Genomic DNA, 20,126 nt, shown 5'->3' on the forward strand with positions numbered 1-20,126 from the left:
GACATCTAAATTATGCCTTAGCAGATGATCCTCCCAGTATGGCACATCCCAGAAAATACTTTTTTTGTGCCAGTTATGTAGGTCTCCAACAGCATCTACCGGAAAACGCTCATGTCCACCGACGTCTGGCGTCCTTTCTGCACCAAAATCTCTTAGTTGTGTCTTCAAATCTTTCCCACAAATTTCCGGAGGTGGACTGTCAAACACCCTATTGTTCTTCGTAAACAAATTCCTACTCCTACGATATGGATGATCAGGTGGTAGGAATCTCCTGTGACAGTCAAACCAACACGTTTTCCTTCCGTGTTTTAGTTGGAAAGCATCAGTGTTATCTTGACAATATGGACATGATAGCCTTCCATGCGTTGTCCATCCAGATAACATACCATATGCTGGAAAATCACTTATTGTCCACATTAGTACTGCCCGCATTTGAAAGTTTTCTTTACACGAAACATCGTATGTTTCAGTACCTTGAGCCCATAGTTGTTGCAACTCATATATTAGTGGCTGAAGAAACACATCAAGTGATCTCTTAGGATGCTCTGGTCAGGGAACGAGAATCGAGAGAAACAAAAACTCTCGTCGCAAGCACAAGTTTGGGGGTAGGTTGTATGGTATAAGAATGACTGGCCATAGAGAATACTGTCTTCCACTCTTGCCAAACGGGCTGAAACCATCAGTACATAATCCAAGGTAGACATTTCTTCTCTGATACGCAAACTCGGGATACTTTGATTGGAAATGCTTCCATGCTTTTGCATCTGAAGGATGTCTGATCTCACCATCTGTTGAGTGCTCTGCATGCCATCTCATTGGTTGCGCTGTGCGTTCAGACAGATACAACCTCTGCAACCTTTCCGTCAAAGGCAAATACCACATCCTTTTATATGGCACTGGAACTCTTCCACTCGTATCTTTATAACGAGGCTTTCCACAAAATTTGCATGTAACCCGCTGTTCATCCGCCCTCCAATAAATCATACAGTTGTCGCTGCATACATCTATTACCTGATACGATAAACCAAGACCAGCTACGAGTTTCTGAACCTCGTAGTATGAACCAGGAGCTACATTATCCTCGGGTAGAATACCTTTTACAAAATCAGCAATTGCATCCACACAGTCTTCAGCCAAATTATAATCTGTTTTAATGCCCATCAATCTTGTAGCAGATGATAAAGCTGAATGACCATCTCTGCAACCTTCGTACAATGGTTGCTTTCCAGCATCCAACATATCATAAAATCTCCTAGCTTGTGCATTGGGTAAATCTTCCCCTCTAAAATGATCATTTACCATCTGCTCAGTACCTACACCATAATCTACATCCTAATTGGTTCTTCTAATCTAACCGCTGGCTGAGGTTCGCTAGTACTACCATGTTCATAATCTGTTTCCCCATGATGATACTAAATTTTGTAACTTCGTGTAAACCCACTCAAATATAGTTGAGTCCAAACATCCCACTCTTTAATAACCTTTCTATTTTTACAATTAGAGCAAGGACATCTTAACATACCTGTTTTTGCTTCCGGTTGTCGGTGAACTAACCCCATGAATTTGGTTATACCTCGTTGGTATTCTTCCGTAAGCAATCTCGTGTTCGGATCCAAATGAGGTCGATCGATCCAAGAACGAAAATAATTTGAAGAAGACATGTTTTTTATGAATCAAATTCGTGTGTAAAGAGAGTAAGAGGGAGGATGAAGATATGGAGTGAATGAAGAGGAAGAGGGGTGCTTATATTTATAGTTGAAATCCTACCGACATCCCGAGGAAATTCCGACGGAATTCCGACGCCAACGGCTAGTTCGTCGGAATTTCCTCGGAATTTTAAAAATCCCCCAACGGCTCTCTAAAGGCTATAATATATCATCGGAATTCATCGGTTTTTTCCGAGGAATAGATTTTTTCCTCGGTATTCCATAAAAATATTCCGACGGATTAGTATTTCCTCGGAAATCCGTCGGTATATTCCGAGGAAACCAAATTTTGTGTTTCCTCGGAAATTCCTCGGGATATTCCGAGAATTTTATTTTCCGTCGGAATATCCGTCGGAATATCGCTGTTTTCTTGTAGTGTATTCATATCTATATATAAATATATATATATATATATATATATATAGTGATCTTAAAAACGTGAATCGCAAATCTACAACCATAAGTATATTTTAAATAGAAGGTGAGAAAATAGCTACTAATTTGAGTCCAACGATGATTCTCAAGGGATGATATCTTGTTGCGGATAAAATACATATACAATCTTAAATGATACCGTATATACTGAAGGGAAGCTCTAATAGTGGTTGAGGTATAGATACCAGTACTACCTTGGTAACTTTTAATTACACCATCTAGCTCACATACTCTATTTTCTTTTACAACAACACTATGATTGGGTTCGAATTAAAAATAAATCAAGTATACGCGCAAACAGCTTCGATTATTATGTTTACGAGGATAATATAGTTATTAAAACTATTTAAAAGATATTGTATTGAAAAATAAAATTTATATATTTAATACACACCTAGCCATTTTTAATTCTAATGTTTATTTTTTAAAAAAATTATTAAATAGATACGATTTTAAATTAATATTATAAATATAAAACTTCAATATTCATATTGGTAATTAATGTATTAAGTTATGTTCTTTTATTTCGTAGTTTTATTTATGGGATGTGGATTTTGGATAAAAAAAATTATAGTAATAATCAAATTAGGAAACTCGAATTTGAAATTAAACACTTATTGTATTTGGAATGAAAAGAAATTAAGTGGAACTGAAAGTATTATAAATAATTAGAACCCATAAAACGTCAACAAAATAACAATAGCTTAGGAACGTTCAATCCGGTAAAAACGAACCAAAATAGAGAAAATAGTTTGAATTTGATAGTACTGAATAATCTGCATGAATGTGATTTTTAATAAACCACAGTATATGGATATGGTTCAGTATATTAACCAATACAACCGAATAAACCGAAGTACTAATTAATTAAATCATATTATTATACATATATATAAATTTTATAATAATATGTATTAGATCAATATTTCCAATAAGAATCAGAAAAACTGGCTATAATATTAGTCATTATAATCATAAACTAAATATAAAATAAACACAATTATGATATTATTGGTAGATATTGTTGATATAAATTGTTAATATCTATTTATTAATTAAATATTCTAAATATCATGATAATTATATATTAAAATATATATTTTAAAAAATAATACTATATATATCAGTATAATAGGTTAATGTTTATTAGTTATCTTAAATATTATGATAATTATATATATATATATATATATGTATATTAACATAAATTTTAAATATTAATATTAATTAAACTAATGATTTATCTTAAATTTAAGGAGAAAATGACAAATAAGCATATTCACTAAAATCATGGAAAAAACGACAAATAAATAAATTCATTTCTCAAATAAAAGTATAGATTTATAATTTGCTTACTGATGTTAATTTTATTATTCCTTAAATTTATATATTTTCTTATAACCATAAGAATCAGAGATGTGGAAGATGATTTTATGGGATGACTTCTCGTTACGCTACTACGGTACATATACAGGAGTTATAGGTAGGGCATCGGTTATTTTGGAAAACAAATCCTCCATATATTAATCCTGGAGAATTACGACATATTTTCGTAGCCACGTGTCATTTCTTATTGTTAGAGAAATAAGTTGGTACATATAAACATATACTACACTTTTTATTAAACTAACTATCAAATTAATTGTGGAAGCACCCTAGCCTATTGGTTAAGGTTTAAATGCTTCTACACCCAGGTCTGGGGTTCGAATCCCAGACTATGCAATTTCTTGCAGATTATAGGATGCGAAGCTTTCGGAGGTTCCAGAGTACTGTAAGCAGAGCCGTTCGTTGTGATCGCCTGTTGCGGTGAGAGCCTGTCCATCGAGGATGTCGTACATGCAGAACCGTCTGTGGTTTCAAATGTTTCGGGGAGAGCTTCATCGTGGAATCATTATTCGTGGAGCTGTTCATCAATATCGCATATGTTGTAGGTAGTTGATCATCATACGTAATAGATTTAGAGATTATATTATGATGTAATGTGTTATCCAACGTTAAAAAAAACTATCAAATTATTTATTAGTGTACAAAAAAATTATTTTTTCTTTCCTTAAATAAAAGTTACGGAATTACCTACTATAGTTAACATATATATGACAATTAATGATTATGAATAATACATATTTGATAACAATTTGTCTATCCTCTCTCTTTTTTGTTTAATTTTATACTATTAAAAGATATTAAAATCACATTAAGCATATAATTATATGTTATATTTTGAATTTTTAAAAACGACTATAAATTACTAAAAATGGTAAAAGTCCCACTTTGAAAATTTTGTGATCAATGGTTTAATTTTTATTTGTTCAAGCAAAATACAAATGATCATATATCGTAGGGGTGGGCGTTCAGATACACGTTCGGGTTCGTATCGGGTATTTCAGTATAAAGGTATAAAACTCATTCGGGTATTTCTACATTTCGAGTCGGGTTTGGATATTTTGGGTTGGGTTCATATATTTAAATTTTGAAGAAAAAATAAATAAATTATTCATTGTTTAACTTTTTTGTATTTAAAATATATTTTAACTTAACTGGTTTTCTAATTTATAAAAGTCAAAAATATCAATAGGTTAGAAAGACACTAATTTAGTTGTTGTTTTGAAATTTTAGATGCAAATTTTGTTAATACAAGAAACAAGAGTTTGATATGTATTTTAAGTGAGTAGCAAATGATTTTATCCATAATTATATGTATATTATCTAATTTTGAACAATAAGCATCATTAATATAAATATTTTGAATAAAATGAGAGAAATAAACTAGAAATATAGGGTTAAGTATACTTATGTTTGGCTATCTTCGGATATCCATTCGGGTTAGGATATTACCCATTCGTATTCAGATATTACCCGAACAGGTAAATAAGTAATTTGTTTTGTTGTTCTTGAATTAGATGATTTTTAGACCGAGCTGGTGAATATATACTAGACAGACATTTATATTTCGAGTCTGCACTTATATTCTATAACAGTTTGATATATTAGATTTGAACACTAACCTATAGTTTGCCGGTGATTGTTTTTCAAAATTTTGATTCTTAGATATATATCTGGAGTGAAACTAATTTTTACGGATGTCTATTTTTTAAATTGACACTTATGTAATTCACCGAATTCATAAAAGAAGTTAAAAAAATAAACTTAACTCATATCAATGAAAAAAAGACGGGAATGAAAATATAATTTTATAGAGGTAGAAAATGAAATCACTTATGAAGAGTCAATAGTAAACAAATCGAGAGTAGAAAACCTAATCCCTTTTCGTCATTATACAATTGATGTTGCCTATTTGGTTTTGGTGATTTGTGTCAGCCGCAAAACTTAATTTCTTTTTGTACATATGAAGTCTTAAAATAATTAAAATGAGATATAATACGTTAACTATTCAACAACGATGATATATTTAAAATACCAACATTTGTATTCGTCATTTTATAATCGATAAAAATTGTAGTGTTGCAAAATGTTAAAACCATTTAATAAATAAACATTATTTTAAAAACTCACTCCGCACGCATGCGCGCGGGTTATCATCTAGTTTATATATTATTTGAAAAGCATTACAACATTTGAGGTACACATGTGTCACCACTATAATAATTTTTAGAATCTTAAAGAAATAGATTAGTCTATCTAAATATATAATAAGCTTTTAAAAATAAAAATGTCTTTTTGTTATAAAAAATATTTTTTAAAACTACCCACACATTAATTATTAATATTCTTCATTTTTTTCTTAAATAAAAATTACGAAATTTCGTAATGTGGCTAAAGTATATATGAAAATTAATGATTTTGAATAATAAAGATTTGATAAGATTAGTATATGATGTAACATTTTTGTTTAATTTTAAAATTTTAAAATATATTAAACAACCACAATAACCATATAATAAAAATTAGATTTTTTGTATAAGTTATATTTTAATTTTTTTAAATGACCATAAATTACTAAAACTGTTAAAAGTCTCACATTGAAAGTTTTGTGATCCAAAGCCAAAAACATTTTTGTTATGACAAAAAACAAATTATTACAAACTCATATAAATAGGAATTAACATTTAAAAAATATTAAGATTAAAAGACACACACATATATATATATATATATATATATATATATATATTATAGCTTAAAGTAAACTATATACCATATAAAATACATAAATATTTTAATTTTAAAATTTTCTTTAAACAATTTTTTTTTGATAAAAGCTTTGAAGAAATATTGACATTAATAATTAAATTTCAAACTTTGCATTGCATTTTAAAACAAATATACATATAAATTACTATAACTATTCAACACCCCACAAAAAGTATTTGTTATCAGTGATTTATTTTTTTTGTTATAAAAAGATACAAATGATCAAAAAATCATAAGAGTAGAAAACATTATTTATATGGTGACAGTAAATTAATTATTTATGCTTAAAAAACGCTCTCTCGGCGATGAACAAGGTGATTTAGGATTTCTATGGTGACTCGACGACGATGTGATCCTGGTATTGATGAGGGAGGGTGGATCGGAGTTGATCTCTTTCAAATAAAGGATCGAGGAGATACGGAAAGTCGATTTTCATTAAGTTCGCGACGGATGGAGATGACTACAAAAAGGGTTTTTTTTGGGAAACTATGGAAATTAAGGATTTCAGGGGATCAGGGCTTGGTATCTATCATCATCAAGATGAAATCGAGACTCTTTCAAGGTAATATCTCTGTTTCTTTCACGTCATGGGTTTCGTTACAGCGTATGGAGATACGACTAATCAATTTGGGATATGGAGAGAATGGATTTTCCGGGTAATTGGGATTGAAAGTTCATGGATTGAGTATCTCTGTGGGATTGTGATTGAGTGTTTTAATTATGGAGGATCTGGCATCATTATGGAATATCTTTTTTACAATAGAACGGCGGAGTGGAATCATTATAAAAGGATGTTTGGGTCTTCGATACGTTGCATCAGTTTCTCTTGTTTTCTATCAATTACATTCAAAAAAGATCAAGGCTTTCTTTGTATCATGTCGTAGAGTCAGCTGCTAAGCAACAATGGAGAGAGCACCCGCAAAAGCCTAAAGATCTCGGTCCCCCACTTTGATAACTCCGAGTTGATCAAATCCTTCTCCAAAACGTTGATAAGGTGCATGAATCCAGAGGAGCACGACATGAAGGCGTTGATCACGAATATCCCAAAGATCTGGAAACTGGAGGACCGGGTAGCCGGCACAGACCTGGGACTTGGAAAGTTTCAGTTTGCTTTTGAAAGGGAGGAGTTCAGAACGGCTCCCACTTACGAAAGTATTGGGGATGCTATTGGAAGAACAGTGGCGGTTGATGTGGAACATGCTTGTGTCCAAGTGGTGGTAGACGCATTCAAAGAGCTTTGCTTTGAAACCACAATAGATTTTAAGGGAGGGGAGTTTTATTAGGGAAAGGAAGCTTTGGTGTCCTTGCGGTACGAGAAGATTTTTGGCTATTGCCAAATATGCTCCAGTGTTTGTCATAAGGATGAGAAGTGTCCTTTGGATAAGGAGAACACAAATAAGAGTCCGGAGAGGAAAAGGGAGATAAGAGAGGGAAACGGTGGATGGTACGACAGAGGAAAGCACGATGATAGGGCCAGAAGTTATAAAGGGGTGGTCATAAATGGCAATGGAAATCAACAGAACAGAGATCGAGAGAGTCGAGATTACTACGGGAAGGGGAAAGGTAAAATGTTTGAAGAAGCTGACTCTAAATGGGTGAAGGTTGCGGAGAGAGGATCTAAGAGAATCATCTACTCATCGTGGAAGCTCTCGTGGTGATGGTGAAAATTCATATCGAAGATCCATGCGAAGAGAGTAAACCAGGTGGGTGGTCAGGAGAACCGGATTTACACATCTCCAGGACGTACACGAGCTCAAGACATTAAGAATGAGACACAGGGGGAGGGCTGAGAAGAAGGGGAGATCAAGAATTCTGGGGGAGGGCTTACAATTAAACCTTCTAAGGAGTTTCAAGATGACTTGGCCAAGACACATGCGGCTGGAACAGGGGTAATTTCGGATCCCATCAATGAAGATGAGGGGCTACAAAGGGTCCAAGGTCTTTTAAAGGATCCTATTGATGACGAAGAGGATGTGATGGAGATGGATGAAATTAAGGCTGCTTTTCTTGAACATGGGATTGATATGGATGTTGCGGATGACTTACCAGACTTTTCAGAGGAGGAAACTGAGGGAGTGATCACGGGTCATGGGGAGGAGGAAGCCCATGTTCATGAGGGAGAGGATCAGGCCTTGTTTGAAGCAGATAAGGATGCAACTGCAGCATATTTGGCGAAGAAACAGGGGACCCGTAAGCGGTTGTTTAAGCCAACAATTGCCACTGCAGGAAGCACAAAGATGAGGGTTGATTTTGCGCTAGTTTCACCTCGTAAACGTGCTGCAGCTAAGTCGTGTATCTGTCATGGGGAGAACAGTAAGCAACTGGAGAGTAAGGGACCTTCAAACTTCAAATCGGGACATCAAAAAGGTTAATTTATGGATCAAGTCTCTCTTGCAATTGGATCAAGAAAACAGGATTTGGCGTCTGGTTGAGGGTGTTTAATTTTTTCAATAAGCTCTATGAGCATTTGCATTTCTTTGGGATTTCAGGTTTTTATGGAATTTGTTTTGCTCTTGTTTTTAGATAAGATAAATGTCATGGCTTTGCAATGGAAGAATAATGGTGTGTTGAGTTATTGTTGTTGGCGTTCTCTTGTGCTCTCTCTTTCTTATGTTTTTTTGTTTGAGTTACGCCATATGGTGAAATTTGCAATGGACAGTGGAATTGGAGTGGGGTTTATGGATGTTCTTTGCATTGGTTTTAGGTTTATTTTGTTTGCTTACGGTGGATGTTGAGGGGGGGGGGGTTGTTTATACCTCTTTGTTAGTTATGATTACTGAGTTTAATGGCTCTGGGCATCATGATAAGGAATGGGTATGGCTTCATGGAAAAAATGTGGGTTTCGATGTGAAATATCAGGCTAGTCTTGATGGAAGTTTATGTGGCTTAATTACTTATGTGATGGGTGGAACTTGGTTCTGTCATATACTGCAGGCAGAGAAAGGTGATGACTAGTATCGGGGGCATTATAAGGGAGCAATCCGTTTGAATGGTGTCTCTTTAAACACATTCATTCCCCTGGTTGCGAGGTGGTATCAACGAGAGGACTTTCAAACATACGAAGAAGTTGGTAGAGGTGTGCAACCGAGGATGATGGGGAATGGAGGCTTCGAGGAAATGGATTTAGGCTTACATTTGATCTGGAGTTTACGGTGTGGTCTTCCATATTTGGGACAGTTAATAAGATCTGTGTGAGATTCGCTCATTTTATATTTCTGGTGGTCAAACTGTTCCACTAAGATTTATGAATTAGCAATAATTTTTATGGCTATTTCTGAGGAAAACAACAGTTTACATGGCTTGTGGATTAGGAGTTTTGTTATTTTGGTGCTTCTTTGTTAGTTATGATTACTGAGTTTAATGGCTCTGGGCATCATTATAAGTAATGGGTATGGCTTCATGGAAAAAATGTGGGTTTCGATGTGAAATATCAGGCTAGTCTTGATGGAAGTTTATGTGGCTTAATTACTTATGTGATGGGTGGAACTTGGTTCTGTCATATACTGCAGGCAGAGAAAGGTGATGACTGGTATCATGGGCATTATAAGGGAGCAATCCGTTTAAATGGTGTCTCTTTAAACACATTCATTCCCCTGGTTGCGAGGTGGTATCAACGAGAGGACTTTCAAACATACGAAGAAGTTGGTAGAGGTGTGCAACCGAGGATGATGGGGAATGGAGGCTTCGAGGAAATGGATTTAGGCTTACATTTGATCTGGAGTTTACGGTGTGGTCTTCCATATTTGGGACCGTTAATAAGATCTGTGTGGGATTCGCTCATTTTATATTTCTGGTGGTCAAACTGTTCCACTAAGATTTATGAATTAGCAATAATTTTTATGGCCATTTCTGAGGAAAACAACAGTTTACATGGCTTGTGGATAAGGAGTTTTGTTATTTTGGTGCACAAAAAATTAAAACGGTTTTTTACGGGAATGTTAAAATATGTGGAAATTTTAGGGAACAAGTCGCAACCATAATACCACTAAATTGTAAGTTATTGGGACATTTCGTTTCCATTGGGGAACGGATGGGATTGCTTAAAAGTGAAAATTATAAGGCTATTTGCACAGTGTGTACATATGGCAAGAAGAGCAAGGATCAGGATTGGGAACATCAAGGAGGTACCACCGATTAAGGATATCATTAAATCTAAAATTTCTAGCTCTACGGAGCACCTACAATTTATTTTTTAAATGAGAGTACTAAATTGGAATTGTAGGGGAGTGGGAAGCAAGTGGACTATAAGTTACCTCATGGAGATATGGCAAAAACATAAACCGGATTTCTTATTTTTATCTGAAACAAAGCAAGACACAGAGTTTGTTAAAGACTTTCAGTCGCACTTTGGATATGATAACATGGTAACAGTGGATCCCATCGGGAGGAATGGGGGTTGATAGACCATGGATTTGACCCACTTTTATCCATGGTTTATAAGTGTTTTAACTACTAATTATTATATTATAGAGTCTATTTAGAATATTTATAGGATCATGAGTGATTTGGAGATAAATGATGATTTTGGAGCATTTTGGAGATATTTGGAGCAAGCACCCGAGATGACCATCGAGCTCGACCATCGGTAGATATTGAAGAGGAATAATCGATCGATGTTCATGTCTTGACATCGATCAACAGCGAAGCCCGCAGAAAGCCCGTTTGGTCACAGCCAACTTGAAGCCCAAGTATTCACCAATTTACAAGATTACTCCTGACGAGTTTTAACCTAATTATATAAGCTTTGTCACCATGTTAGAGGCAAAGTGTGCTTTCTTGTTTTATTATTTTCACAGCAAGGTTTTTTAGGATTTTGATAGATTGGAGAGAAGATCCAAAGTTATAATTTGTGATTGGAACTCCATTAATATTTATTTACTATTCTAATGAAGTTTTCTTACCTAATTGTTGTTATGAATTTTTTAGCCATGTCTGAGTAGTTCCATTGTTAGATTTTAGGGTTTAAATAGGTTAGGAGGGATTAGCCCTCACTATAGATTCCTGAGTTGTGATAATTGTCATTAGGAATGTTCATTAATGTCTGTCTCTAGATTAGCTACCTAGAACATGCCCTAGGATTGATAGATAAAGGCGAGAGCTTCATTCTCATCCTGAAAACATTCTAACTGAGCTAAGTTTCTTGCTATGAGTAAGGTGAGAGCTGATCTAGTGAGCTTAGTAAGCTACCATTCAACCTGCGCATAAAGCTTAACTAGAAGCGCGTCGATCGTATCATTATTGAATAATCGATCGACGGAGCGAAAGGTGAATCAATCGATATCCCTATAGGATCATCGATCACCACTTTCTAATTGATCGACAAACGATAGTTGAGATCATTATATCTAGTTAATAGACAAGTCCAAACATGAGAAAGCTGATAGACTTGTTGACTAAGTAGTTGAGCTTTACATTATCATGCATGCAACTCATTAGGCATCTGTAGGATTATAATCCCAAGTTTTCTGAATAAAAATCCTAAGTCTAGCTATTTCCCTTTAAGCACCAAAACCTCAACAAATCAATTGAGCAAACATTTGCTTGATAAAAACTGCAATTTATATTTAAATCATTAAAACATCCTGCTTAACAAATCATATTAGATTTCTTAGGTTCCCTAGCTCTCTGTGAATTCGATCCCTAAGTACTACAACTTGACCTCTTATTTGAGAGAGTATAAGTCACTCCTTAGGGTAATTTGAGTGGTATCAGTGGTTTAGCTCTCTAACGAGTATCAAATTAAGATCTTATATTCAAGTAACAGGATGATAGATGTGGAAGCGGTGGCGCTTGGAAAAAGGGTTTATTTAACTTTTGTGTATGGAGATCCGGTCCAAAAGATGAAGAAACAAGTATGGGAAAGGTTAACTAGATATTGGCTCTCACGCTCATAGCCTTGGTTTATTATTGGAGATCTAAATGAGATTACTGGTAATCATGAGAAAGAGGGGGGATCTCTAAGAAGTGCATACTCGTTTATTCCTTTTAACAATATGATCAGAGACAGTGGATTATTAGAGTTCCCGGCTCGGGAAAATAAAATGTCCTGGCAAGGACGGCGGGGGAAAGGGAAAGGGGCGGTGACGGTCTGATGCCGCCTAGATCGCGCTCTGGCAAATGAAGATTGGCATACTCTATTCCCTTGTTCCTATATTGAATATCTAGGGATGGTAGGATCTGACCACCGACCTGTAGTGGCCTTTCTAGAGGACAAAGTGACCAGACGGAAAGGACAGTTTCGGTTTCATAAGAGATGGATTGGATAGGAAAGTCTTATGGAATCGATTGCCATGGGATGGTCTGAGGATAATGATGGACGTGGGGGATATATTGTTGCCAAAATAATTAACTGTCATCACGAAATCTCGAAATGGCGGAAAGCCAACCCACCATATGGAAAGTAAAAAAATAAATGATCTTCAAAAAGCCCTGGAGGAGGTGAAGTCAGATGATAATAGATCCCAGGAGGAAATTTTAGAGGTATCTACGAAATTAGAAGACGCGTATAAGGATGAAGAGGAATATTGGCATCAGAAGAGTAAGAATATGTGGTACACATCAGGGGATCTCAATACACATTTTTACCATGCTTTAACAAAACAACGACATATTCGTAATAGGATTGTGGGTTTGCACAATGACGCGGGAAATTGGATTACCGAGGAAAACGGTGTCGGAAAAGTGGCAGTAGAATCTTTCGAAAAACTTTTTAGTACCACTTCCCCATCTGAGTTTGGTAGTATTTTGGAGGATCTAATTAGGTATCACTACACAGATGAATCAAAGGTTACTAAGGGTAGCGACGGAGGATGAGGTCCGACAAGCTTTGTTCATGATGCATCCTGAGAAAGAGCCAGGACCGGACGGAATGACAGCTCTCTTTTTCCAACACTCATGGCACATAATTAAGCGAGATTTGGTGGAATGGTGAAAACTTTTCTGGTATCAGGAGAAATGGATCCAAGGTTAAATATTAATAATATCTGTATGATCCCAAAAACGGAGAGGCCTACAAAGATGAAAGAACTAAGACCAATAAGTCTATGCAATGTAGGATACAAGATCATCTCAAAGGTTTTGTGTCAACGGTTGAAAACTTATCTCCCCTCTATCATTTCGGAAACTCAATCAGCATTTGTGGTAGGAAGGCTGATATCTGATAATATACGTATAGCTCATGAAATGTTTCATGGCCTGCTAACCAATAAAGCATGCAAAGGAAAATACATGCAATCAAAACAGATATGAGTAAAGCGTATGACAGGGTGGAGTTGGACTTTATCTACGCCCAGAAATTGGGTTTTGACCCTCATTGGATTAAATTAATGAGGGTGTATTTTGTCTGTGCAATATCGGATTTTACTGAATGGTCAACCGCAGGGCCTTATAATTCCGCATCGCGGTTTACGTCAAGGGGATCCTTTATCCCCATATCTTTTCATTATGTATACTGAGGCCTTAATTGTGAACATCAAAAAGGCTGAGAGAGAGAGAGAAACAATTAACGGGAATGAAGGTAGCAAGAGCATGTGCATCGATATCTCATCTGCTCTTTGCAGATGATAGTCTTTTCTTTTGCAAGGCACAAAGGGAGGAGTGTCAAACAATTCTCAGGATTTTAACGGAATATGAGGAGGTCTCGGGTCAACTTATTAACTTCCAAAAATCGTCCATTCAATTTGGACATAAGATTGAGGAAGCCAACCGACAGGAGATGAGGGACATTTTGGGTATTCAGAATATTTGGGGCATGAGATCTTATTTGGGACTGCCTGAAAATCTTGGAGGTTCCAAGATACAAGTTTTTAGTTTCACGTAGGATCGGTTAAATAACAGGATCAATGGATGAAATTTAAATTTTTTTTTCAAAAGGAGGCAAGGAAGTGGTCATAAAATCAGTAGTAACGGCCTTACCAAATCATGTCATGTCTTGCTATCGATTACCAAAAAAAATCACGAAGAAATTGACGACCACGGTAGCACGTTTCTGGTGGAGCCTACGGGGTAGTACAAAAGGTATGCATTGGAAATCATGGGACAAAGTATGCGAAAGTAAGGATGAAGAAGGTTTGGGTTTTAAGGATATCACAGATTTTAATACGGCTTTTCTCGGCAAACAGTTATGGCAATTAACTGAAAAGCCAAATACATTATTTTCACGAGTTTTCAAAGGAAGGTACTACAGGAATGCCTCACCCCTGGAGCCGATCCGCCGATCCGATTATGCTCTCTATCATATGGTTGGTAGAGTATTGTTTCAACTAGATCTATGGTAAGCAAATGACTAATCAAAAGGGTGGGAACATGATCATCTATATCTGTGTGGAATGACCCCTGGCTCCCAACCACTCGCCCGAGACCAGCAACTAAAAACCAACATGATACCTATCCAGACCTTACAATGGATTCTCTCATAGATTCTGCTTCGCGAACTTGGAACTCGCAGGCAATTCGGGCTTTGGTAGATCCCCAGAATGTGAAAATAATAGAAAGTATACCATTAAGTAGGACTCAAGTGGTAGATAGAGATGGATAGCATTTCACAAAGAATGGGAGATACACGATTAAATCAAGTTATCAGGTGGAACGGGTCTACCCAGATAAGGAACAACCACCGAAAGTGTTTGGACCCACAGTTGATATTTTGAAGGTGTTTTGTTGGTCAGTACGATGTCCACCAAAGATGAAACACTTCTTATGGCAACTGGTATCAGGGTGTATAGCGGTTAAAAAGAATTTGCGAGCAAGAAGAATACAAGGAGAAATATGTTGTGCCAGATGCGGGGCTCAAGAGGAATCAATTAACCATGTTTTCTTTGAATGTCCCCCAGCGATTCAGGTCTGGGTGGTATCAAAAATATAGTCCAATCCTGCATTCTTTCCAACCAATTCGCTCTTTACAAATATGGAACATCTTTTTGGAGAGTTACCCAGAAGATGGAAGATCATCAATTTGTGTGGATATTATGGTATATCTGGAAAGCAATGAATAATAAAGTTTTCAGTAATTTGGATGTGGATCCCAGGGATACTCTTGGCCTGGCAGAAACAGAGTCAACTCTATGGACTGAAGCACATGGGCTGAAGATGTAAAGGGTAGTACCATATACAGGGGCAAAGACTCTACCGTTAATTTACCGGCCGGTGGTGTTTTCCAGATGGTTATTGGAAAGAAAATGAGCTTATGGCTGGACAAGGTTGGTATAGTACTCTAGAAGGCTTTGATGGTTTAATGGGGGCCAGAAATGCCGGGGCTAGTTTGTCTCCCCTGCAAGCGTAGATGGAAGCACTTCTTTGGGCAATGGAATGTATGAGGAACTTACGTCAGGTTCAAGTCACATTTGCAACAGATTGTTCTCAACTAGTGAAGATGGTTTCAGAACCAGAAGAATGACCAGATTTTGCAGTTTACTTGGAAAATCTCAAGACCCTGAAAGAAAGTTTTCTCAGCTCAGAAATCATTCATATATCGATGACGCACAATACAAAGGCGGATAAACTAGCACGCAGTGCCAGGAAACAACTGTCTTTCGTCGTCCACGTGGATGCGGAGCTCCCCTTTTGGTTTTGAGAATCAATATGAATCTGATTATGTTGTTGACAAAAATATATTATTTGGAAAGTGATTTACGATTCTAATAAATATACAAATAGATACTTAAAAATGTTAAAAAATTTGAAAAAAAATAGTTTCAAACATAATTTTCAATTTCCTAAAAGAAATTTTGAAAAAAAAAATTCAAAAAAAAATTCCAAAAAAAAATTATAAAAAAGTTTGAATTTGAAAAAGTATAATTCGAAAACATAAAAAAAATTATTATTTTTTATTATTTTTTATTTATTTAAATAATGATTTATTATATATATAGAGCACAGGGTATAAGAGTCTTTTACCACTTAATGGAGAAGATATTTTTGAAAATGTCCCTGGTGGTAAAGATGAAAAGTGGTAACTTGAAAGTGGTAAACATGAAATTTCTCCTATAATTTTTTAAAATTTAAATTATAGTTAAATTTAAAATTTTATTAATATTTTAGATTTTATTGTTTTCTTACCAATATTTTAATATAAACTTAATTAAATTAAATATGATATTAAGATAAAAATTATTGTGTTTATTTTAGACAGATTTTTAACATAAAATTTGAAGAAATAAGCTAATGATTTTATGATTAAAATTTTATAATTCTTTAAAATTAAATTGTAGAAATTTATGAAAATTGTAGTGTATAATCATTAAAAAAATTAAATAATATTTCAAAATTTGTAATGTCATATTTTTGATTATATTTATTTTAATAATGATTTATATTTTGGGTGACTTTTGTTGAATATTTTAATAACTTATACATTACATTTAATGTTAATTTACAATTTTGGTAAATTTTTTAGAATATGGTAATATCTCATACATCATCATTAAAATAAATATATTCAAATACGATATTAAAAATTTTGAAATCTTATTTAATTTTTACTTTTAAGATAAAATTTGTAGAAAGAAACTAATGATTTATGATTAAAATTTATAATTTTTTTTAAAAAAGGTCAATAATAGTATTTAATTTGATACTTTCGGTTGAGTTTTCCGTAAAATTAAAATCCCGACAGTTAAATACTAATGTTAATATATACATACATATATTTTTAGAACTTCTAAGCTAGAACCTCCATTTCAAGGGCTCTTAGCTTCTCACACAAGTTTAGAATAATTTTTCTTCGTCTTTGGTTAACTGTGTTATTCGATTATTTCTATTGCACACGAATACAAATCTACGGGTAGAGTTTGACCTTTTGGTAAGTGTTACAAAAAATGAGAATATGATAAATGAGTTTATTATTTATTTAAAGAATAGACAATGAGAGTGAAAGTGGTCAAAAAAAAAGAGAAAGTTTGATCCGGCGGTCGGGCGGCGCGTGAGCGACCGTGCCGTCGCCGGATCCCCCTTTTTTTTACCACGGTGCGTTTATTCGGGTTGCATGTTCAAGCTTATGGTTCCGGGAGATGGAGGCTACCCTAGCTTCGTCGTCGCCGGCTTTCTTCCGGGAGGCAGAGGCTTTCTAAGATCTGTCGACGCCGGCTCAAGTTCCCGGAAAGCGGAGGCTCGTTTAGCTCCGTATTCGTCGGCTTCAGTTTCCGAAGGGTAGAAGCCTTCTTTGGTTTGCTCTGTCGGTTTTAGATCCCCGTATTGCGGGTTATGTTTACTAGTTTATGTTTCTGTTTTTTATGTTTTGGTGTTTGTCGTCGTCATGTCTGGTGTGTGGTTGTGAGGGCGTGTTATCGGAGATGGTTGTTGTCCTCCGATGATGGTGCGACGGTCAAGAGAGAAAAGAAGCGGTTAGAGTCACGGGATGAAATATCCAGTGGTGGTTAGCAAGGAATCGGATGAGATCTCGGTTTATCCGATGTATCTCTCCTTGGTTAGAATATCCGGCGTTACCGCCGATCCTTCTCCGGCGGAACCGGTGAGACAAGATGAAGGTAGTGCGTAGACACGTGTTGATAGACTTGGATAGTGGCGGTCACTATGTATTGGGCTTTAGGCCCAGATGTATGTTTGTTCGGTCCGTTGGGGTTTGTGTAAGAAAATGGGCTTCGGCCGTTTTTAAAATAAAACATTGACGACAAAAAAAAAAAAAGACAATGAGAGTGAAAGTAGATAAAAAAAATGTGGAATCAAATGATCAGTTATGTCATTCCTTATGTCATGTTCATGTCAAGTCGAGTTAAGTCTACTGGATATTATTGGACTAGTCATCTATATATGTGTGTGTCTACGAAATTAATTGCGGGTTTAACTAATAAAGTCAGAGAGTCGAGAATGATTAAGCTTTTAATTAGTTTAAATATGTCGTTCTCGTAAACGACCAGTTGTTTATCAATATTTTAATACTTAATTATTCGGGTATATCCTCATCTGCGCTAAGCAGTTTTTTTTTAATGGACCTTTAATTTGGTCAACGCTGTATATTAGAAAGTAACTGCAAAAAATCAATCAGCAAAAATCAATACCGATTGATCATAAATCTGCAAGTTTAGGCTATCAGTTTATATACATCTATCTTTTGTAAGCAAACATGACCAGTTAACCAAATCACAAAACTTCGAGAAAACAAAATGTTACTATGATTTTAACCGGTGATCATTAAATAAATAGTAGAAACAAAAAAGAGAAGGACGAAGATAAAGAAAATAGTAGAAAAAGTTGTTCTTTATTGTTCTTTCTCATAATTAATAAAAATGTATTTTTATTTTATGATTTCTTAAATAAACAAAATGAGAAAAAAACATTGGAGAAAAAAAATTCTTTATAAGTAGTATCAAAACTAAAGAAATAGTGGGAATTAACTATCCACCGCTCATTATTGTCATCATTTAGGAAATATTGTCCTATGTTGGACCACTTCGAATAAATGAAATTCAGTGTTAAAAAAAAAATACATGATGATTATATTCAAACTGACAATTAATGTGAACAAACAGTTGTATAATATTCAATTAAAATATAAACTAAAATACTTCATCCGTTTCAGTTTAGTTATCGTTTAGAGTAAAAATTTTGTTTCAAAATAAGTGTCGCTTTATAATTTTAATACAAAATTTATGAGTACTATTTTTCATTTTATTTTTCTATTAGTTGATATATTATTAGGTGCATAGGTAATAGTATTTTTATTTGAAAATGTACAAAACTAAAAAAAAAAAAATCTATGTGCACAATTAAAATGAAACAGCTGATGGAATATTTACTAACCGATTGAATAATTATTTGTCACCTAAAACGATCATTTAATTTTGTAATTGTCTCTAAAAGCTACATAGTAATAGAAATTTCAGATCAAATATTGAATTACGTGTAATGTTCCAAGAAAATATTGAATTATGTGAGTTATATATGTAGGTTTTTCTCCTTTGGTTGGTCTACAAGGTGTATGAATTGTATGTAACTAACTGACAATGTTAAAAATATGACATGTACTAAAATTAATATACAAACACAACGATTTATTAATCTTAATCTTCTTACAATGTTATATGTTGTTGACAAAAAAAAAACTCAAAACATCAAGTGCTATATTTGTCCCTGAATTGTTTGAGAAAGTAACTATATGCAAAAAAAAAAAATTTTTGTATAACTTGCGACTACTTCAAGAGTAATTCAGTAGCTTAACTAAGTTATATTACTTTCAAAAGAGTAAATTTTACAAAATAAAATCGGTTGCAAAAAAAAAAAAAAAAAAATTTACGAAATACAATTTATTGTATATCCCATGAAAATTTATAATTTTGTATCAAAAATAATTAAATTAGCTAATAGTTGTATTCATAATACACAACTTGCATGAAAAAATTGAAAAAATCTTTACCTAAAACCTACAAAGAATATATAGATAGAAGATTTCTGATAATACTAAAATGCACGCTATAATAACAAATAAAATAAATAGCCGTCTATCTAGTTTCGAATTTAAAAAGTACAATTAAACCCTTTGAAGGCATCTCAAAATGACTCATTAAACTCGTAGATTGCTTCCACTGATTGTGTCTGCCTAAATATTTATATTTTTGTAATTTATTTTACGATAAACTATATATTCAGGACTGCAGGATCCGAATCGATGATAACCAGAAAACCACAGCAGAGACCAAACTATCTTCCGTTTGTTCCTACATTAATTAATGTACAACACAAATAAACCTAACTGGTATTTGGACATTTTACATTAATAGTATTGAAATTAAAAACAACAATAAAGAATTTGGTAATCCGAGTCGAAGCTGCAATTGGATCAAAAAAAGGAAAAGAATATAAAGAAAAATGTAAATAGTT

The sequence above is a fragment of the Brassica napus genome, chromosome C7 (genome assembly GCF_020379485.1).
Source record: "Brassica napus cultivar Da-Ae chromosome C7, Da-Ae, whole genome shotgun sequence".
Lineage (NCBI taxonomy): Eukaryota > Viridiplantae > Streptophyta > Magnoliopsida > Brassicales > Brassicaceae > Brassica > Brassica napus.